We start from the raw sequence: 17,500 nt of genomic DNA, 5'->3' as shown, positions 1-17,500 counted from the left end.
TTGAACTTTCGCCTCCAGCTGTTAAGTAATACCCGCGCCACACCTCGATACGCTCTTTGTGCGCGCGTGGGTGCGTGCGTGTTATGCACGTTTAGAGCGACAGCGCGAAAGATTCCTACATGGAACGATGTTATGCAATGCTTGTAGTCCAAGTATGTTAACGAAGGCATCCGTGGGAGTCTGCAGGTGTGGTCGGAGCGGTTTGTGCACGCGTGTATGAGTAAGCATTATTCATCCGTCAGCTGTCACAGGGGAGCTTTGTATTGCGTTCAGGGACGAGAGCCCGAGGCGACCGGCTGTGTGAGCACTTGTTGCTTGTTTTTTTTCCTTTCTTTTTACACTTTAAACGTCTTTGCGGTGACGACACTTTTGGCAAGAGCATCCTTTTTTTTTCCCACCCAACTTTATTTTGTCTACCTGTAACACCTCGCTTTATTTTCGGATTGGATAAATACATGTACAGTAATCCCTCGTTTATCGCTGGGGTTATGTTACAAAAAGAACCAGTGATAGGTGAAATCCGTGAAGTAGTGAGCTTTATTTTTTTACAGTTATTATACAATACTGAACTATGTATACAATGAAACCAAAGACCAAAACCTGTTTTCAGGCCCAAGCACAAAAAACCCCAAACGTTTTCAACAAATAATTATAATAGTTTTTGGAAATACTGTACTGTAAAATAAATGCTTGAGCGCGTCCTCAGGTGCCTTTGCCGGTGCAGAACGTTTTGTCGACATTGTGGGGTATGTATGTACAAAGACGAGTTGCGGAGACTGTTCGCGTTGGTCAGTGCCTTAGCCAATCAGGATGCAGAACGCAATTCACTGGTTCAAAGCATTAAAAAAAACTGCACTCAAAAAATCTGTGAAACAGCGAAGCCGCGGAAGGTGAACCGCGTTAGAACGTAAATGTAGTACCCACTGAATTAGACAATCTGATGAGTTACGCATGGTCATTTGTTATACGCAGAAAAACAAACAAAAAAAAAATCAATGAGTCTACATGTTATTTCGCCTAAAAATATCAAACACACTTGTAAAAACAGATTATCATTTGTCAAAATAAATAACCTGCTTGTCACCTGTCATAACATAACAAAATACTTGCCAAAACACGTACTGCATACATATTTCTTGTACAAGTAAAACAGACACCATATTCACCAAAAAGGATAGTGTGCATGACATTTATGCGAATGCAGATAGAGCATAGCTTCTTTGCATACTTAATGACGTCAAAGATGTATTAACAAGCTGATAGGTGGTATAGCGCCACCTACTAGAGTTGTTGTTTGTCTTCAGGTGTGGAACGACTTCACACCCCATCAAGCAGTTTGGAAATAGTCCATTTTATTGCGATGATGACATGGTGAAGGCGCTCACCCAGCTCAGTCACTCCTGTCTATCATCTTTTTTTTGGGGGGGGGCAATTAGATTTCAGCCTCCATGTGTTGCCATGTCAACATAATCTGCTAAAGGCCTTCACAATTTGCAGATGTGGCCCATGTCTTCAAATTGGTCTTCCCCTTGATGCCATTGGCTTTTTCCCATCATCTGGAAGGTTGGTCAGAAAACATGAGACAATTTGACAATAAAATTGTATCCAATCCAATCCAATGAGAGTGGGGCGGGCAGGTTAGGGTCGCGCTGACGTCCGGTTTGGGACCCGGCTCAGCAAGTTGCAACTTTTGCACTTGTTTTTGTGTTCAAGTCAACAATGGAAGCAGGAGCTCATGCTGCGGTCGTTTAAGGCCAGCGACGAGTCTGAATCACATGACTCAACATCTGGCAACGCAGCCACACTGCAATCAAAGGGGGAGCAAAAATACTTGAGAGAGTGCGCATGAGAGAACGGTGTGAACGTGTGGTGCATGTGTGTGAGTGGGAACGAGTGTGTGAGCTTGAGAGAGCGCACGTGTTTGAAAGCGTGTGACAGTTTGCGAGTTGTGCGAGAGTTTGTGTGTGGTTGTGTCAGCGTGAGCTCGAGTTTGCGAGACTGCGAAACGGGCGAGTCACATGATGTCTCGCGAGTGATTCTCAAGTGTGGCGGCGAGAAGTCACGCGGTCATCTTGAGCAAGCACGGCGTTTACCTTCTTTCCCGCCTATGCAAATGGCCGCCCGAGCCGTCGCCATGGCGCTCGTTGCCACGGCGTCACCGCTGACGGGGTCGTGCAACGATGAGCCTCTTACAGGTCGCGGCAGGCGTTAATCCACTTAGAGCTGGCCAACGCGCGCGCGCGCATGTGTGCGCGCGAGCACCTAGCTTTTCGCAGCACGCCGTCGGGAAAATGACATGTTTTTTCGCTGCAAAAAAACCACAATGTGACACACACACTCGCGCGCGGTCTCATACACACGGCAGTTTGTTTATGATGTGCAACTGAAAGAGGGAAATTTGGCGTTGAGATGCTGATTTGGGGAAAAGACGCGGTGATGAGAAATTTGAGTTACTCGTGACCTTTTGACCTTTTGGCTGCTCGAGTGAAGTGAAGAAATAATGAAGCAATTAAGTAATGCCCTGTGCATGTGTGCATGGAGTGTCACCGTTTCCTTTTCTTGAATGGTACAAATAGTCAAACACACAAATTCACAAGTACAGCAAGCACAAAAATCTGCTGTAGGCCACCACTCGCAGCCAGACGCTCACACGAAGGTGAACCCAATCCCCGGTGAACAGTGGGGCTAGACCAGGGGTGGGCAAACTTTTTGGCTCGGGGCCGCATTGACTTTTAAAATTTGACAGAAGGGCCAGGCCAGCACGAGCTATGGTACATTAAAAAAAAAAATGCATTTGTTGACAGTCCATATCAAACATCAACAGAACAAAAGCATGAACGTACTGTATTAATATACTTTTTTAAAATGACGACAGTGTTGTTGATGACCTATTTTAGCCTGTGTATTTCTGCAGATGGGTTGTGATCAGACCAGTAGAAGTAGAGCGATACAGAGGTCCTAGGTGGTCGAAAAGATCCCGCCCCCCCGTGTTCTGCAACTTCAAGTCAATGCGCCACCTGGCGGTGAAATGCCTGTCATTACAAGTCCAATTGAAATGAATGCAATCATTCACATCGAACCTTAATTGTAGACCGACCTTCGGCGGGCCGGATTAAAAAGACCAATGGGCCGGATTCGGCCCGCGGGCCGTAGTTTGCCCACCTCTGGGCTAGACTGTACGTTTTTTTTTCCCTTTTCAAAACTCAGAGATGGCCTCCAAAATCCTAATCTTGAAGCGCCTAATTACATTTAATGATGTTTTTGATCCGCATAGTGCAATTTTGATGTTCTTTTCTTCAAATGGGCTGTTATGTGGCTCCTCTCAATGTTGTCACCTCCAAATGTCCCCAGCGGTCCTTGAGAAATGCGGCGGGTCGTCACTCCACATACCAGACCGCATATTTTTGGAAGCCCCCACCCTGGGGGACACCCCCACCCACCCCATCCACGTGAATCTCATCTTTGGATGCCTTTGGAAATCCCCTGACCTGAATATTTAACCTACTGTCAGTCCAAACATTGACAGGCTGGCTCAGTTGACGCTGAAGTCACGTTGGCAGACATCAGACACATTCATGGAACATTTTTCCAGGGAGGACACATGACTCCGTCTTGCCTGCTCAAATTTAACGCCATGTGCCCCCGCCCCGTGCCCCCAAAAAACAATTCATTGAAAAAAAAATCCTGACAATGGCATGACAATTTTGCCTGCGGCAGATGTACAGCAGAGATGTAGTTTAACCAAATTCCTCAGATGGTGTTGCCCAGCGATAGCCACGCCCACTTGGCTGGGGCAAACGCCGTTGCGCCCCTTGACAGATGTTTCATTCCAGAATACTGGGAAGAAGTGCAGGATTTATCTTGTCTTGTGACACTGTAACGTTACTTACGGTATAGTTTTAGATGCCAAAAGAATTATACAGCACTTCAGTCAACCCCGAAGTCTTGCTTCATATTTGCATTGGAACGACCAGTGTGTGTGGGTGTGTGCGTGTCTGTGTCTGTGAAAGGATACACAGGAAGGAAGTCATCCACTGAGACAGTCGGAGACCGACAGGCAGACAGACAGTCAGAGAGACAGGTCGCTCCAGAGGTGACCGGGGAATCCTGCTCTCTTAAGCCGGCAGACAGAGCGTCGTCCTCGGCCAGTGCTCCTCCTTCCTCCCCTCCCTCTGCCCTGGTTGCGCACTGGGGGATCCGACGACGTCACACGTGCGCGCACACGACGCGCACGCGCGCGCGCACACACGCTCACGCAAACACACACAATGTCTGTCAGTCACTCCCTCTCGCCGCTGCTTCTATTCTGGGAAGTGGCGCTCGGAATAACCCCGTGTGAGCGTGCGCGTGATCGCGCGCGTGCCTGCGCGCGCGCGCGTGTGCGTGTGTCTCCGGATTTCACCCCGACACACGCATACGCTCGCATTCGCTGTGTGGCTGACTGCGGCGGCGGAGCTCCGTTACCAGAAATCCGGTCGGGAAGGATTTCTTCCGTTTTGACGCGCAACTTTTCTTCGCGCGGCTCTCGCGTGGATTCCTCGCCTCCGCCTCCGCCTTCGCCTCCGCCACCGCCGGCCGCCTTCCGTCTGTCCTTCCGTCCCCTCGTCCGACCTCAGGCGAACCGAGAGGTGTCAAGCCCCGGAAGGGAGCTGGCGTCACCGCGGCGGCTTGTTGTCATCCCCGCTCCCGGCAGGTAAGAGCCGCAGTCTTCTCTGTATTCGCGGTCGCGTTGGAAGCCTCTTCGGTGGCCGGCGGAGAGCCGTTCGTGGCTGGCGAGTTCACCGCGGTGCAGTGGGGAATACCCCGGGCGGGCACGCGTTGCCTTGCATGCAGATTAGCCGCGTTGCGTAACAGCCCGAGGAATTTGCACGGCCGAACGCAGGCTGGCGGAGACGCGGGCTGAGGCAGGAAGCCGACCGGCGATCGGGGACAGATCGTCGGCCGCTTGACAGCCGCTCGCCGGTGATGGTTTGTTCACTCGTTTGGTGGATAATTGTTGCCAAGTGTTTCCGGGCTGCCCGTGACCTTACGGCGCCCTCGCTCGCGCTTTCATGTTGTGCTTGCTGCACTTTTTTTTTTTGATTGTCTTAGTGCGTCCACGTCGGAAAAGGGTTGCATATTTGGGAAAGGACTTTAAGTGAGTGTGTGCTGTTTGTTTCCTCTGCGAGAGAGCGTCTGAGGAGCCAGGCTGGTGGGTGGTGCGCTGGCTGGTTCCGGGAATGTTCCATGACGTGTTGCCGTCGAGAGAAGGGCCCCAGCCGGGGAGACTCCGACGGACGGCCGCCGCGTCCATGAAGCACTCCAGTCACATTTGGGGCATTCATTTCTGATCATACATTTGCAATCATTTCGGCAGTGGATGGGTTCTTGATGAACATGTTAAGAGAAAAACGTCATTTTTGGCTGTAGTATTTAAAAAAAAAAAAAAAAAGATGTGAATATTTTGTGGATGCACAATTTTTGTTGTTTTTTTTAATCTTCTTTTTCTTTTCTTTTTTTATGAATGGAGCAAATATTTGCTCGAAACTGCAGTGTGGATGTTATCCAACTATCCAGGAATTATGTAAATATTATTAATCAATATTTCGATTGCATGTCACACATTATTCACAGCTGCAAAATTATTGTTTTTATTAGATCTTGATAATGTGACTGGCGCCTTAGTAGAAAATGGACTTTTAAAAATGTGTTTTATGTAAGAGTTGTGTTTCATGAGCGGTTGGCCAACCAATATTGAAATAAATAACCAATTCAATCATTAGTCATTGTTTATCTGAAAATGTGTCTGTGCCTTACTATGATGTCACAGTGGGGCTTATTGACATCATAAATATGCCCGGCCAACAGAAATGTTGCAATGACATCATTCTGCACAACAGCATTTCCAGTTTCATGAGAAATTAAGAATAATTTGGCATTTTATTGACAAAAGTCCAGCGGATTCTGATCCATTTGAAAAGTGCTCAAATTGGCCGATGAAGTCGGCTAACCGACAAATTGGTCGGGCCCAAATAATAAGCTCAGCCATGCAGAATGTCTGCGCCAATGACTTTGCGGCTGCGCTCACTGGAATCAAGTTTCAGAGCCAAATAACCTGTTATGTCAAAGCCAAACGATTAGCATTAGCACCATTAGCTTCCGGTGTTGGGCTAGTTTGTGCATTTGGGTGGAGTTTTTGTGTGTGTGTGTGTGTGTGTGTGTGTGTGTGTGTTTTGGCCATGTCATTGGGTTTGGGGATGAACTGCCCCATCCACCAATCTGTGAACTGTCAAGTTCACGTTTTGTTATATTGGCAAGGCAGCTTGATGTTTTTGGTCCGGTCAAAGTGCTCGCATTGCCTTGGCCGCTCGCTAGACTTTCTGGCTTTCCGGCTGCTCTATTTGCAAGCAGAAGGTGATTGACACCCCATCAATCACACCTTGTGTCTCTGATTGTTGCTGTTTGTTTGTTGTTTTTCCTCGGGCACGGTGGTTTCTTCAACGTGAAATTACAGGGACAAGATTTGTCCATCGACGGCTGAATTTTTTTGTTTGTATGCTTTTCAAAACAAATTTTTACTAGTGTATGACTGTCAAGTTACTCTGATATATATCACAAATGACAATTTATTTTAATGGCTAACTCCTTTAAGACACATGAGAGTGAAGAGTGCAGGAAGCGGCGTCGGTAGCGCAGCACAAACAAAGCAAAAATGTTTTGTTGGAACGTGTGCAAATAAAATGTTGAAAGAGTACAAATATAGCCACAGCACAATGATTTCACTGTGCAAATGTGGGGGCCCAGCCCGGGTCAGGATAAGGAGAACAGCATTGTTTCAAAATAGAGATATGTGTATCTATAGATATATTTCACACAAAGCAGTTCCAGCGAAAAATTATCAATGAGAAATCTGGGCGGCATGATTTTTTTTTTGTTTTGTCAAAGTCCCGTCCCATCTGCGCATCCTCTCGGTCACCGCAAATTTGAAAGGAGCCATAAAGCCCAACTATGAGGAGCGCAGATAATGGAGGAGAGGTTTGGACAGGCCTCGGCGACGGCCGAGAATTAAGGCTCTTGCGCCTCGCTCAAAATCCCAGATGGCCTCATAAGGCGGCCGGCCAAAGCTTCGTCCGCATGCTCACAGATGTCCTCACTTTGGGCGAACGTGCACTTTGAGGATTCTCGTGTGTTTTGTTTACAAATCCAAGCGGCACCTCGGACAGATTGGGAAAGAATTTTCAAAACATATCGGAAATTATTTTCCCAGGTCAAACTGAAACGATTCTTGTCAAGTATCGAAAGCAAGCCAAAAAAAAGTGAGTTTTTGTTCGAGCTGGGCAATATGGTCTGAAAGTAAAATTGCTGGCTTTTTTCCCCCCCCCCACCAAAATCCAATATTAGATGATTTTCTTTCTCAGTGCTATTATTCGAGCTGCGACACATGATTCTTTTAACCCTTCGAGGGACAGCGGTCACTACAGTGGTCAGCTTATGATGTCATCAGGTTCAAGGTTATCATTATTGGTGCATGAAAGGGTGAATAATTGAATGATATTTTTCTCTTTTTTTTTTCAATTAATCGAATTGGTAAATGTATATATTTTTTAAATTTCCTTCCCATTATTGAAAAGAAAAAAAAACGGACATGGCTTCAAGTCAGTGCAGAAAACACCGACATCGATTCTGATTGACTTCCTGGTTTGACCAGCAGAGTCTGTTAGAAAATCACCAAAAGTGTTGCTCATTTTTTCCAAAGTCAAAGCAGATGTTTGCAATGGTCTAGTTTTTATTCAGCACGTCTACTTTCATGCAGGATGATAAAAATCGGACAATATTTTCTGGTGAGAAGCTGAGATGCCAAAGAATTTGTACATGCTTCAGTTCAACAAGGACTGTCAACAAATTAGCGCTAATCAAAATAACTGTCGTTTAATTTCGTAATCCATTAGTTGTCAATTGATCAATTAATTGTTGCGCCACTAATTGAATGGATTTAGTGCAGATTTAGTGATCAAAATGTGCATAATGTGAGTTTCAAGAATATCAAATGTACTTTTTGGAAATAACTCCTTCCCCCAATCTTTCTCCCTTCCACTATTATGGCGCACCTGCAGATGGGATGTGGTGGCGGCCTGATGTCTGTGAAGCCTGGCCTCTGCAGGAGCGCTGTAATTTTCCCCAACCCGCCCTGACATGCACTGTAGAAGGTGACCTGACAAGTTCCCATCCATTAAAAAAAAAAAAAAATATATATATATATATATATATATATATATATATATATATTATTGTTATTATTATTTTTTTTTTATATATACGTCGCTCGTACAGGTTGTGTCTGTTCCATTTCATTCCATGGCAACAAAGCTATGGGTGTGCTGATTCTGATTCTGGATAAACCCTGGCTTGTTTTTTTGATGAACACTAGGTCCTACTACGCTTCTGTATTTTCATCATGGTCAGGATGGTGCTAGGAAAATTTCAGTGGTGTGAATTTGAGACGAACTAGTCCACGCTGTGTTTGAGTCCTGCCGGTTCTGACCCGCTGATACCATCAAGAACTCATTAGCATTGGAAGCTCGCATGACCATCACGCTAAGGAAGTTAGCATTTGTGAGCCTTGTTATGTGCTTCAAGGCTTCAAAGTCTTATCAGCGTTGCTAATGATACGTAAGCGATCCATTAGCGACACAAACGTTGCGCGTGCGTCTTGCCTGAGAAATGGCGTCTCGCAACGCGCCGGCGCCGGGAAGACAAAAAGAAAAGAAAAAAAAAGAGGAAACTTGCTGGCAGATCCGAAGACTTTCCAAGCGGGGGAAGCGCGCGCGCCACAAAGGCCAACTGTAACTCATCTCGCTGGCCCTCAATGCCACGGCAAACCTTTGGCCGTCTTGTAAGCGAGCTTGAGAGGAACCTGAGAGCACCTGGCTGAATTATTGACACGCGCACACACACACATACACACACACACGGACATGCACACGCATGCAGTGGATATAAAACTCTGCACATCCTCATTCTAATGCCACACTTTTGTGAGATAAACAAATGACACCAAGATAAGTCATTTAAACTAATTTCCCACTAATGATGTGACCTCAGTTGGAAAAAAAAAATCCGTCTGAGAGCAGAAGCAAAAAAAATAGGAGTGTTTTTGAAGCTTTTTACGAGGTTGTCATTGCACAAGGAGAGGAAACACCAGAGAAGAAACCGTAAGAGATGTCCACAATGTCACAACATAGTTTTGCTTCTTTTTTTTCTCTCTCTCAGCGCATGCGCAACAATCATAGATTTTAAGGAAAAAAAAAAAAATATATATATATATATATATATATTCTTGTTCTCGTTTCGCAGCTCTGGTCCGTCATATGCGCGGTCACCCATATGGATGGGAGACGCTTCCCGAAGCCTCCTAGTCTCAGTGTGTTGGTTCGGCATTTCGGGAGGATGTCGACGGGAATCCGAGGTGCCGCTGTGAGTCTTCCAAATGAAAGTGAAATCTTTGAAAAGTGCGGCCGACCTTCTATTTATACGGCCTGACGGTCCCATGAGAGCGTGTTGTTGCAATGAAAGGCGGGCGAGCGGACAGCCGCAGCCTTCCCCAAACTGGCCTAGTTTCTCGGCGGCTCGCGATCAAGCACCGTTAAGCGTTGATACAGAACGTGCTTGTGCTAAATCGGCGCGTTGCAAAATGGCGGCATCCCATCTGTCGTTACGCACGCTCAGAGGACACAACATTAGGAACACCCGTGAGCCGCTCCTCGGTGTTCTCATGGTGCCCAACACAGTTCGCCGAAGCAACAGAGGCTCTCTTTTGAAGTCCACAGACTTGTGTACAAACTACGCTGATAAAGTAGAAATACTGATTACACTCCTTAAATAAAAATGAAATGGCACAGACAGTACAGTGGCCACCAGGGGGCAATTTAAGACAAACATACAGTGACACTGAAGAATCCCGCTTGAATTCTGGCGGTCCTTGACTCTGCAGTAGCCAATCATATTGGGCGTGTCCTTCTCGCATCTCAAATACACTCTGAGCTTATCAGTACGGCACTAATATTTGTTGTTCTGCGCAGAGTGTGACGAGTATGTGACTGTGGGTACTGTTAGATTGTCTTTCTTCAGATTCCTGATCTACTTTCAATCCATATCTTAAAGGGTTAAAGCACCGTAGCATAGATGCTAACTAGCATTAGCATTCAGTGAGTGAGGCATTTCTTTTGGCAGTTGTTGAGCTGGATTAAATGCAGAAAGTGTAGTTCTCTTTGTTTTCTGGGGGGGGTTTTTCGGAGAAAACCTCAACTGGAAGTGGCGTTAATAAGCTTGGAGGCTCTTTTTGGAGGAACTGTTCATATTTGCTTCAGTGCTGCCGATTGCGAAGGGAGTTTGGGTTCACTGCCACCATAGAGCGCTCGTATCTCACTCATCGTATTTGACTTTATTTTGGCGCCAGCCCCTCCTCCCTTAAAAAGGTTTCCAGTTGGCTCCGAATGCCGCTGCTCGCCTTGCAATTGAAGTACGTAAAGGGGGAGCACAGAACTTTGATTTTGGCCTCGCTCCACTTGCCGCCTGCGCATTTCACGAAGAGTTCGAAGATTCTTTTGACATCTCAAAACGGTCTCAGGTCAGCAGATCCGCTGCTTCTCGAATCCGACTGCGAAAGGGATAACAGTTTTTTTGAATAGTTTTGAAAATGTTTTGCGGGTCTGATTGTTTTATGTTCTATTTTTGTCTTCTGTTAGATTTTTTTTTTATCTGTGTACAGCTCTCAAAAGTAAAAAGTGCAAATGAATGTTCCTGTCAATTATATATAATATCTTTTTGATAACTTTGGGGAAATTAAAAATGTGTTTTCAAATGCAGGGAGTGAAAGTAAGATGTTGTCTTTTAGAAAAATGCGACCGGAAAATATAAATGTCTAAAGAAAAATAAAAACTTAACTACTAGGTGTACCTAATGAATTGTCCTTGCCCACAAAATGTGCTGGCATTTCGCTAGGTTGACTCATTTGCATACGCACACATGCACAAGATGTTTGAAAAGCTTTCAGGAGATTCAAAGCCATCGTGCGCCAGCGGACGAGACGCACGAGAAAGCCCAGAGGGTTTAACACTAAAAAAAGGCAACACGGAGGAAAAAAAAAAAAAAAACCCAAGTGAAAATGACACAAAGCTGACGCGAAGCAGAATGTCCCTTGTGTGTTATTTTATTTTATTTAATATTTGTTGAAAAAGCCTCAGGGGAGAACACAAAGTGATCGTAGAAACGTGAGGTCAGGATCAGCTAAGGATGGAAAAATACGGGAAAAATACGTGTGTTTCACATTCATTTCACATTTAAGGCCCCCCCCCCCAAGCCACTACAAGATAAAAGTTCTTTACCTGCCACTTTATTCAATACGCCATCAAATGGAATCCGATATGAAAGATGAACAGACACTCGCACCCCCTTTTTCAAGGCAAATCGGCCCAATTTTGCGCCATCTTTGGCAAGCTCCGCCCACTTTAGAAAAGCTCAGCAAAATGGCATCGCGAAATGTAAAAGCTTATGATTGGCGAGTTGGACTTCCTAAGTGCGAGCTCTGAAATGGTTGCTCCAAAACAAAATGGCCGACTTCCTCTTCAATCTCGTCTTCCCTGAGACTTTTTGGTGCGTCCCATCTTGACAGACACGTGCACCCAAGCTGGTGTGGATCCGCATGTCAACCTGGCCTCGATGGCTGATATATTTATTTTCCAACTTTCCATGGCTAAAATGGTTACTTGGAGGCAAAATGACTTTTGCTAATATTTTGACCCTGTTTTCTGTGTGTCCTCCAGCGACTGCAGGCCGTTTGTGTGTTTACTGGGCTGGACCGCTGGACTACAATCAGGTAGGATCAAAGCAACACCACACAACGCAACCGTGCGTGTGTGTGTGTGTGTGTGTGTGTGAGTCACTTCGTGCCCGAGCGCCTCAGACGGCCAATCAGAGCACGAGCTCAATGTGTGCGCGCATGCGACGCTCTGATTGCGTGTAGTGGCTCTGCATGCGGTTGCCATGGCGCCGGCATCCGCACTGTCCCCTGCATGCCTCCATCTGCTCCATCGTTCCTTTATGTCACCTCATACATGAACGAATCTTCTTTATTATGTGTGTGTGTGTGTGTGTGTGTGTGCGTGCGTGCGGAGGGTTAACATGTCATTGGCCTGGCGTCGTGTGTTGCCATGACAACCTTGGCATCCGTCCCACTTGCGACGACGTCACCTTATGTCTATTATGTTTAAAATGAGCATATAAACTGTGGCTGAGACGCTCATACTAGAGTCGGTAGTTGTTGTTGTTTTTTATTAAGTCATATTTTTACAGTAAAGTTTCGAGAATGTTGGGGGAGAAAAAAATGGGACTGAATGTGTCTCTTCTATTGTAAAAAAAATATATGAGAAAGCTTTGAAATGCAATTTCTAAAATATGACTTTCTGTCTCGGTTAATACAAACACACACACATGTGCACGGTACACTTTCACTTTCGCTCACACGCGCACGCACAGTAGTTTGTTGAAATGAGGCAAAGTGTGTGGTAAAAAAGGCAGGAAGTGAAGAGAAAGTGTATCCTGAGTTGCCATGGTGATGGTGGCTTGAGACTCGGATGCAAGCTGCGCCCTTGACGGAATGGCACGGGGATGGATTTTGTTTTTTCAAATTTTTTTTTTGTGCGTGTGAGATAACAGATGGGCTTCATTTGACTAGGATAGGGTGGCAGCGGACAGTTGCCCCGACGACAGCAATTTGTCGACTTCCTGTTTCCGCCACGTGGCCTCGTGAGATGGGGACGGGCTGATCAAGTGATCGAGGTGATAAGATGAGGAGCCGAGGTGATGAGACGAGAGCGAGAGAAGCTCGCGGCCTTGAGGAGGTCAGAGGACGAGTTGGGCAGCTGGGGGGCGTCATGAAGCGAGGAGGCAAGGCGAAAGGAAGCCACAAGGCTGGGTAGCGAGGAGATGAGGAGGCGAGTTGCTCTACGTGTGTGCGCACGCGCGTACGGGATAAACCACACGCGTCATTCGACTGGCGTAGCGAAGAAGGCACGAGCGTTGCCGAGCCCGCAGCCATCCGTCCGCTTCCTGTTTCCTCCACGCCGCCTCGCGCCCACTCCAGCGGCTTTTGTTCCGTCATTCAAATGACATGAAAAGTGCGCGCGTGAGAGTTCACGGTAGTACCGATCACTTCCGCGTCATCTGACATGCAAATGAAGGCTTTGCGGCTTCTGCAGCCGAAACCACTTCCTGTCGTGCGTGCATATGCGGAACGCGCGAGTTCATGAGAGCGCTCCGCTCTTCGTCCTCTTTCATTCTGCTTTATTAATTTTTTTTTTTTTTTTTTTTTTTGCCGTCTCACCTCCGAGTGTCCTCCTCATCCTTCCCCATCGTCATCAGACCCCCGCCGATTAGACACAGGTGGCGGTGCCCTGCTCTCGCTCGCTGGCTCGCCGCCGGAGACGAGAGAGGGACGGAAGGAGGAAGACGAGGGAGAGTGCAGAAAGTTGGCGTGAGGCTGCGGCCTTGACGGGCGGAAGGAGAAGGAGAGGGGGGAGGCAGGTTGTTATTAGCGCTCGTCAATTGGAGGCACTTAGCGGAGCAAAGCTGTTATTTGAGTGACGTCATTTTCTGCCCCCCCACGCAGGAAGTCGACATGCTGAAAGGAGGCCAAACTCACCCCCCGTCAACCCCAAAAATACACACACACACACACACACTATATATATATATATATACATGTATGTGTGTCTATATGTTAGCCAAACTGTGTGTTGTTGTTAGCCAAAACAAAAAGCAGCAAAGCAGGTGTGCAGTTTGTGTGCAAATATAATTCAAGTCGCTGTCGACATCATACAGTATTTCTAAAAGGCCATTGGGGTGATATTGGGCATTGGGTGAGGTTCTTTTTTTTTTTTTTTTTTTTTTTAGTGGGGGGCTTGAGTTGATCGAAAAAGTCCAGAGTAATTGTACAAAAGCTAATTGAAAAAATTGTCAAGGCTTTTCTGTCCTCCGAAATGTTCTCCAGCGTCTTTTAGGATGTCAGCCTTGCTCCCTCTACATTCAGCGTTTTCATCTTCAGACCGCTAATCTTAATCGCACGCCGCTGACATATTTTCGGCAGGCATAAAAAAGAAAAAAAGAAAAAAGAAAAAAAGAAAGTGGGGTAGCAGCTTGGGCCCGGTCGGTGTATGTAGCGGCTCGGATTAGCCATCAATGCTAACACTCTTCGTGTGTGCGCGTGTATGTTTCTATGTGCGGGAGTGTGCGCCTGCGGCGTTGACACAAGATAAGCTCGACGCGAGGTATTAGCGCTAAGACGCTAGCGGCGCTGGCTAGCTGCCACCGCCTGTCGTTTGGATGCCACATTAACATCTGCTAGCAGAGGTTAGCCCGCAGGCTAGCAGAAAAATTACGGATGCTCAGCAACTGCTGGCCTGGTGACCAGTCAGTCTATCAGCCCATTGTTTTTTGCCTGCGAGTTGCCTGGCGACCAATCTAGGATGTACTCTGAGGACAAATTTGACGTAAATGAATGGATGGGTCGTACGACAAGTTTTTTTCTCTTCTACTCCTCCTTGTACTCCATTCTTCTCTCTTCCTTCAGCATGTGTCCTCTTTTATACCCCCCCCCCCCCCTGAAAATCCTCCTTTCTTCTGCCGGTTGACAGCATGAGGTCTCGCTTTGACTTTACTCCTCTCAAGTCATTGACAGCACAAATTAATTTATTCACACTTTGTTGCCATCATACCTGTGCGTGTGTGTGCTCCATCTAATCTTATTCCCAACGGACTGCGTGACGATCCTAAAATATCTATGCAAATGTCCTCTTAAAAAGAATTTTTTAAAAAGTACATCTGGAGATGTTCCTTCCTCACTTTGACTGTTTGGCGTGAAACAAATCCGCTTTTGACTTGTTATTTTACGACGCTGAAATGAAAACACGAGAGTGGGTGATTTTTTTTTTTGATCGACTTTTCTGTTAAATAGTGAAAGAAATCGTAAATGACAAAGTATTGTAAAACATAAAAAAAATCGTTGCCTGTAATTCATAATGTTCTTTTTTTTGTAAGCACGAAGGGACTAAAAAAAAAAACAAGTGATGTGATTCATTATGTATTGTATTCATTTATTATTATAATTAATTTCATTTAAATTAATCGGCTGATTCATAGGTAATCGGAAGTCTGTATTAGTTGAGTAACTACTGCACACAGTGTAGCATTTGTGTGTTTGCTGTGTTCCTTTAAAACTCATTCAGTACCACCCAATTCGAGACCAAGTCTGAAAAAACGTTTAAAAACGTCTTTGGGAGTGAATGAGTTAAGGGGCGTGGTGTCAGGAAGTGGATTCGTGTTAGCTGGTAGAAAACGTGTGTGTGAACGACCGTTCGTGTCCGTAGTCCGCTCGGAACTCAAATAAGTTGAACAAGTCGCTGTTGACCAGCCGAATGGATGATCATCTTTTATGCTGGATCTAGTGAGGAATTTCATATTTTCAATTTTGTCTGAGTTCCTACTAAATTGTGTGTGGTGATTTCGTTCGTCCGTGTTGTGTGTGAGGCACAAGTGGCAACAAAGACAAACAAACGCAACACTCGGGCATGTTTATCTTCATCCTCAGTCTGGACCACCAGTCGGCACTTGAAGGTTTCCGGTTTGGTTTGTGGTGGTGGACGAAGCCAAGCCAAGGCCTTTTATTTTGAGCTGTGTGTGTGTGTGTGTGTGTGTGTGTTGGGATTCTAGAGTGTGGGAAAAGACGAAAATGTGGACACCTTCACAGATGTTGACATGAGATCTCACACACAGAATGAGGAGTGTGAGGCTGAGTGTGTTTTCATCATGCGGTTTCCCCTCTGTGTCCATTTTTTTTTTTTTGTTGCATATGCACGTTGAGGATGTTTTGGTGGCGGTGGTCTTCGGGGTGTGGACGAGGACAGGCGGCGTGGTTGCATAACAGCCAACCGGCTCTTATGTAATTGGATGCATATTTGATGGACGGCGTGGCTGCCATAATGCAGCGGGAGCGAGACGGGATTTTTTTTTTTGTGCACTTCAGCCCCCTGGAGCCGTTGCGTCACCGGGGAGCCCGAGTTAGAAATGTGGGCGGGTGACTGAGTGCGCGGGCGAGTGAGTGAGTGAGTGAGTGAGTGTGTGTGTAGCGGTTGGGCATGATGTGAGTGAGTGAAAAATCAGTTGAGCGGGAGTCAGTTTGGGCAACAGCAGCGTTGGCCCTACCAATAACGAGGCAGTTGAAGACAAAGGATGATATGAACCTAGCATTTTCGATCCTGCTTCGCGCCAAACGGGAAAAAAAAAAGTCCATCTCACAAAAGAGGATAAGCTCCATCAGGCCTGACAGAAGTTGAGGAAAAACAGCAGGGGCCCGCGAGCCTCGGTTTAGCTACCATGTAATGCAAACGCTGCCCCTTATCCCCCCCCCCCCACTGTCAGCTTCTTTAGGTTAGCTGAGCAGCAGCTAACTTTGCTAACTGTGCGACACGACAGGGAGCCCGACCTTGGAGTCACTTTGAGTCTGCACTCACGAGCTTACGTAACGTCAGAGTGCTCCTGCATCGTTGACATCGATCACGACGACCATGCCCCGCCCCTCCGCTGGTGGATCAATGGCAGCCTAACGAGATAAGCGAGCGTGCTAATGAGTTCGCCGAGCGCTGGCACGATCGGGAAATCGAAAAGCGTGTGAATGAGACTTGCGTCTAAGTTTGTGTCAGAACTCCCAAATGCAATTTGTTTGTTGCTCAAATGGGGAATGTGAGACTTGAAGTTGGAATGACAAGTTCGTTTTCTTGTGAAATGGGCTCTTTGCACGCAGCACTTTGGCCTTATGAAGCAGGGTGGTAAACTTCTCAAAATGCCGCAAAGAAAGGTCCACGTCGCGATGGGCAGTGGACGGAGTTAGCAGTTTTCAAACAACCCAAAGTCAAATGCGCCATGAACAAAATGCCTCCAAAGACAAAGAATTCAAAAGTCAAACAAGCCAAAAGTTAGGGTCCTTCAAAAGCCAAATGTTTCAAAAACCAAACACTTCGAGAGGCAAACATCTCAAACGTCCAATCATGCCAAAGTCAACACTAAATTGAAGTTAGACACCTCAAAAGTCATACAACTCAAAACTGAGGTGATCCAAAAGTCAAACGGCTCAAAAGTCAAATAGTTCAAAAGTCATACAACTCAAAACTAAGATGCTCCAAAAGTCAAACGGCTCAAAAGTCAAATCGTTCAAAAGTCATACAACTCAAAACTAAGGTGATCCAAAAGTCAAACGGCTCCAAAGTCAAATAGTTCAAAAGTCATACAACTCAAAACTAAGGTGATCCAAAAGTCAAACGGCTCCAAAGTCAAATAGTTCAAAAGTCATACAACTCAAAACTAAGATGATCCAAAAGTCAAACGCCTCAAAAGTCAAATCATTTAAAAGTCAAATAATCCAAGAGTTGGACATTTCCAAATTCGAACTAATTCACAAGTCAAACAATTC

The 17,500-nt window shown here is 46.1% G+C and overlaps 1 protein-coding gene and 1 long non-coding RNA gene across 4 annotated transcripts in view; one reads left to right on the top strand and one right to left on the bottom strand.

The window, feature by feature from the left end:
* Positions 1 to 519: 519 nt before the first annotated feature.
* LOC147187992 (uncharacterized) lies at positions 520 to 4,611 on the bottom strand. The gene is made up of 2 exons (XR_015097707.1): positions 4,465 to 4,611; positions 520 to 2,307 (listed from the first exon to the last, which is right to left on the bottom strand). It is a non-coding gene; the product is annotated as an uncharacterized LOC147187992 (long non-coding RNA).
* The window catches only part of hivep2a (HIVEP zinc finger 2a), a 53,116-nt gene continuing 39,894 nt past the window's right edge, over positions 4,279 to 17,500 (top strand). The window contains exons 1-2 of one of the 3 annotated variants that reach the window (XM_086100918.1): positions 4,279 to 4,693; positions 11,802 to 11,854. The gene's annotated coding sequence lies outside the window, so the exon portion shown is untranslated. Of the gene's footprint in view, positions 4,694 to 9,362; positions 9,454 to 11,801; positions 11,855 to 16,468 lie in introns of those variants that run through there. The other 2 variants (XM_086100919.1, XM_086100920.1) reach the window with 2 other exon arrangements.

This window comes from Hippocampus guttulatus, chromosome 20, assembly GCF_054856545.1.
Source record: "Hippocampus guttulatus isolate MCC_2025c chromosome 20, RoL_Hgut_1.0, whole genome shotgun sequence".
In the NCBI taxonomy this organism is placed as follows: Eukaryota; Metazoa; Chordata; class Actinopteri; order Syngnathiformes; family Syngnathidae; genus Hippocampus; species Hippocampus guttulatus.
Note: the sequence above shows the minus strand (reverse complement) of the source record. Positions and strands in the feature narration are given on the sequence as shown.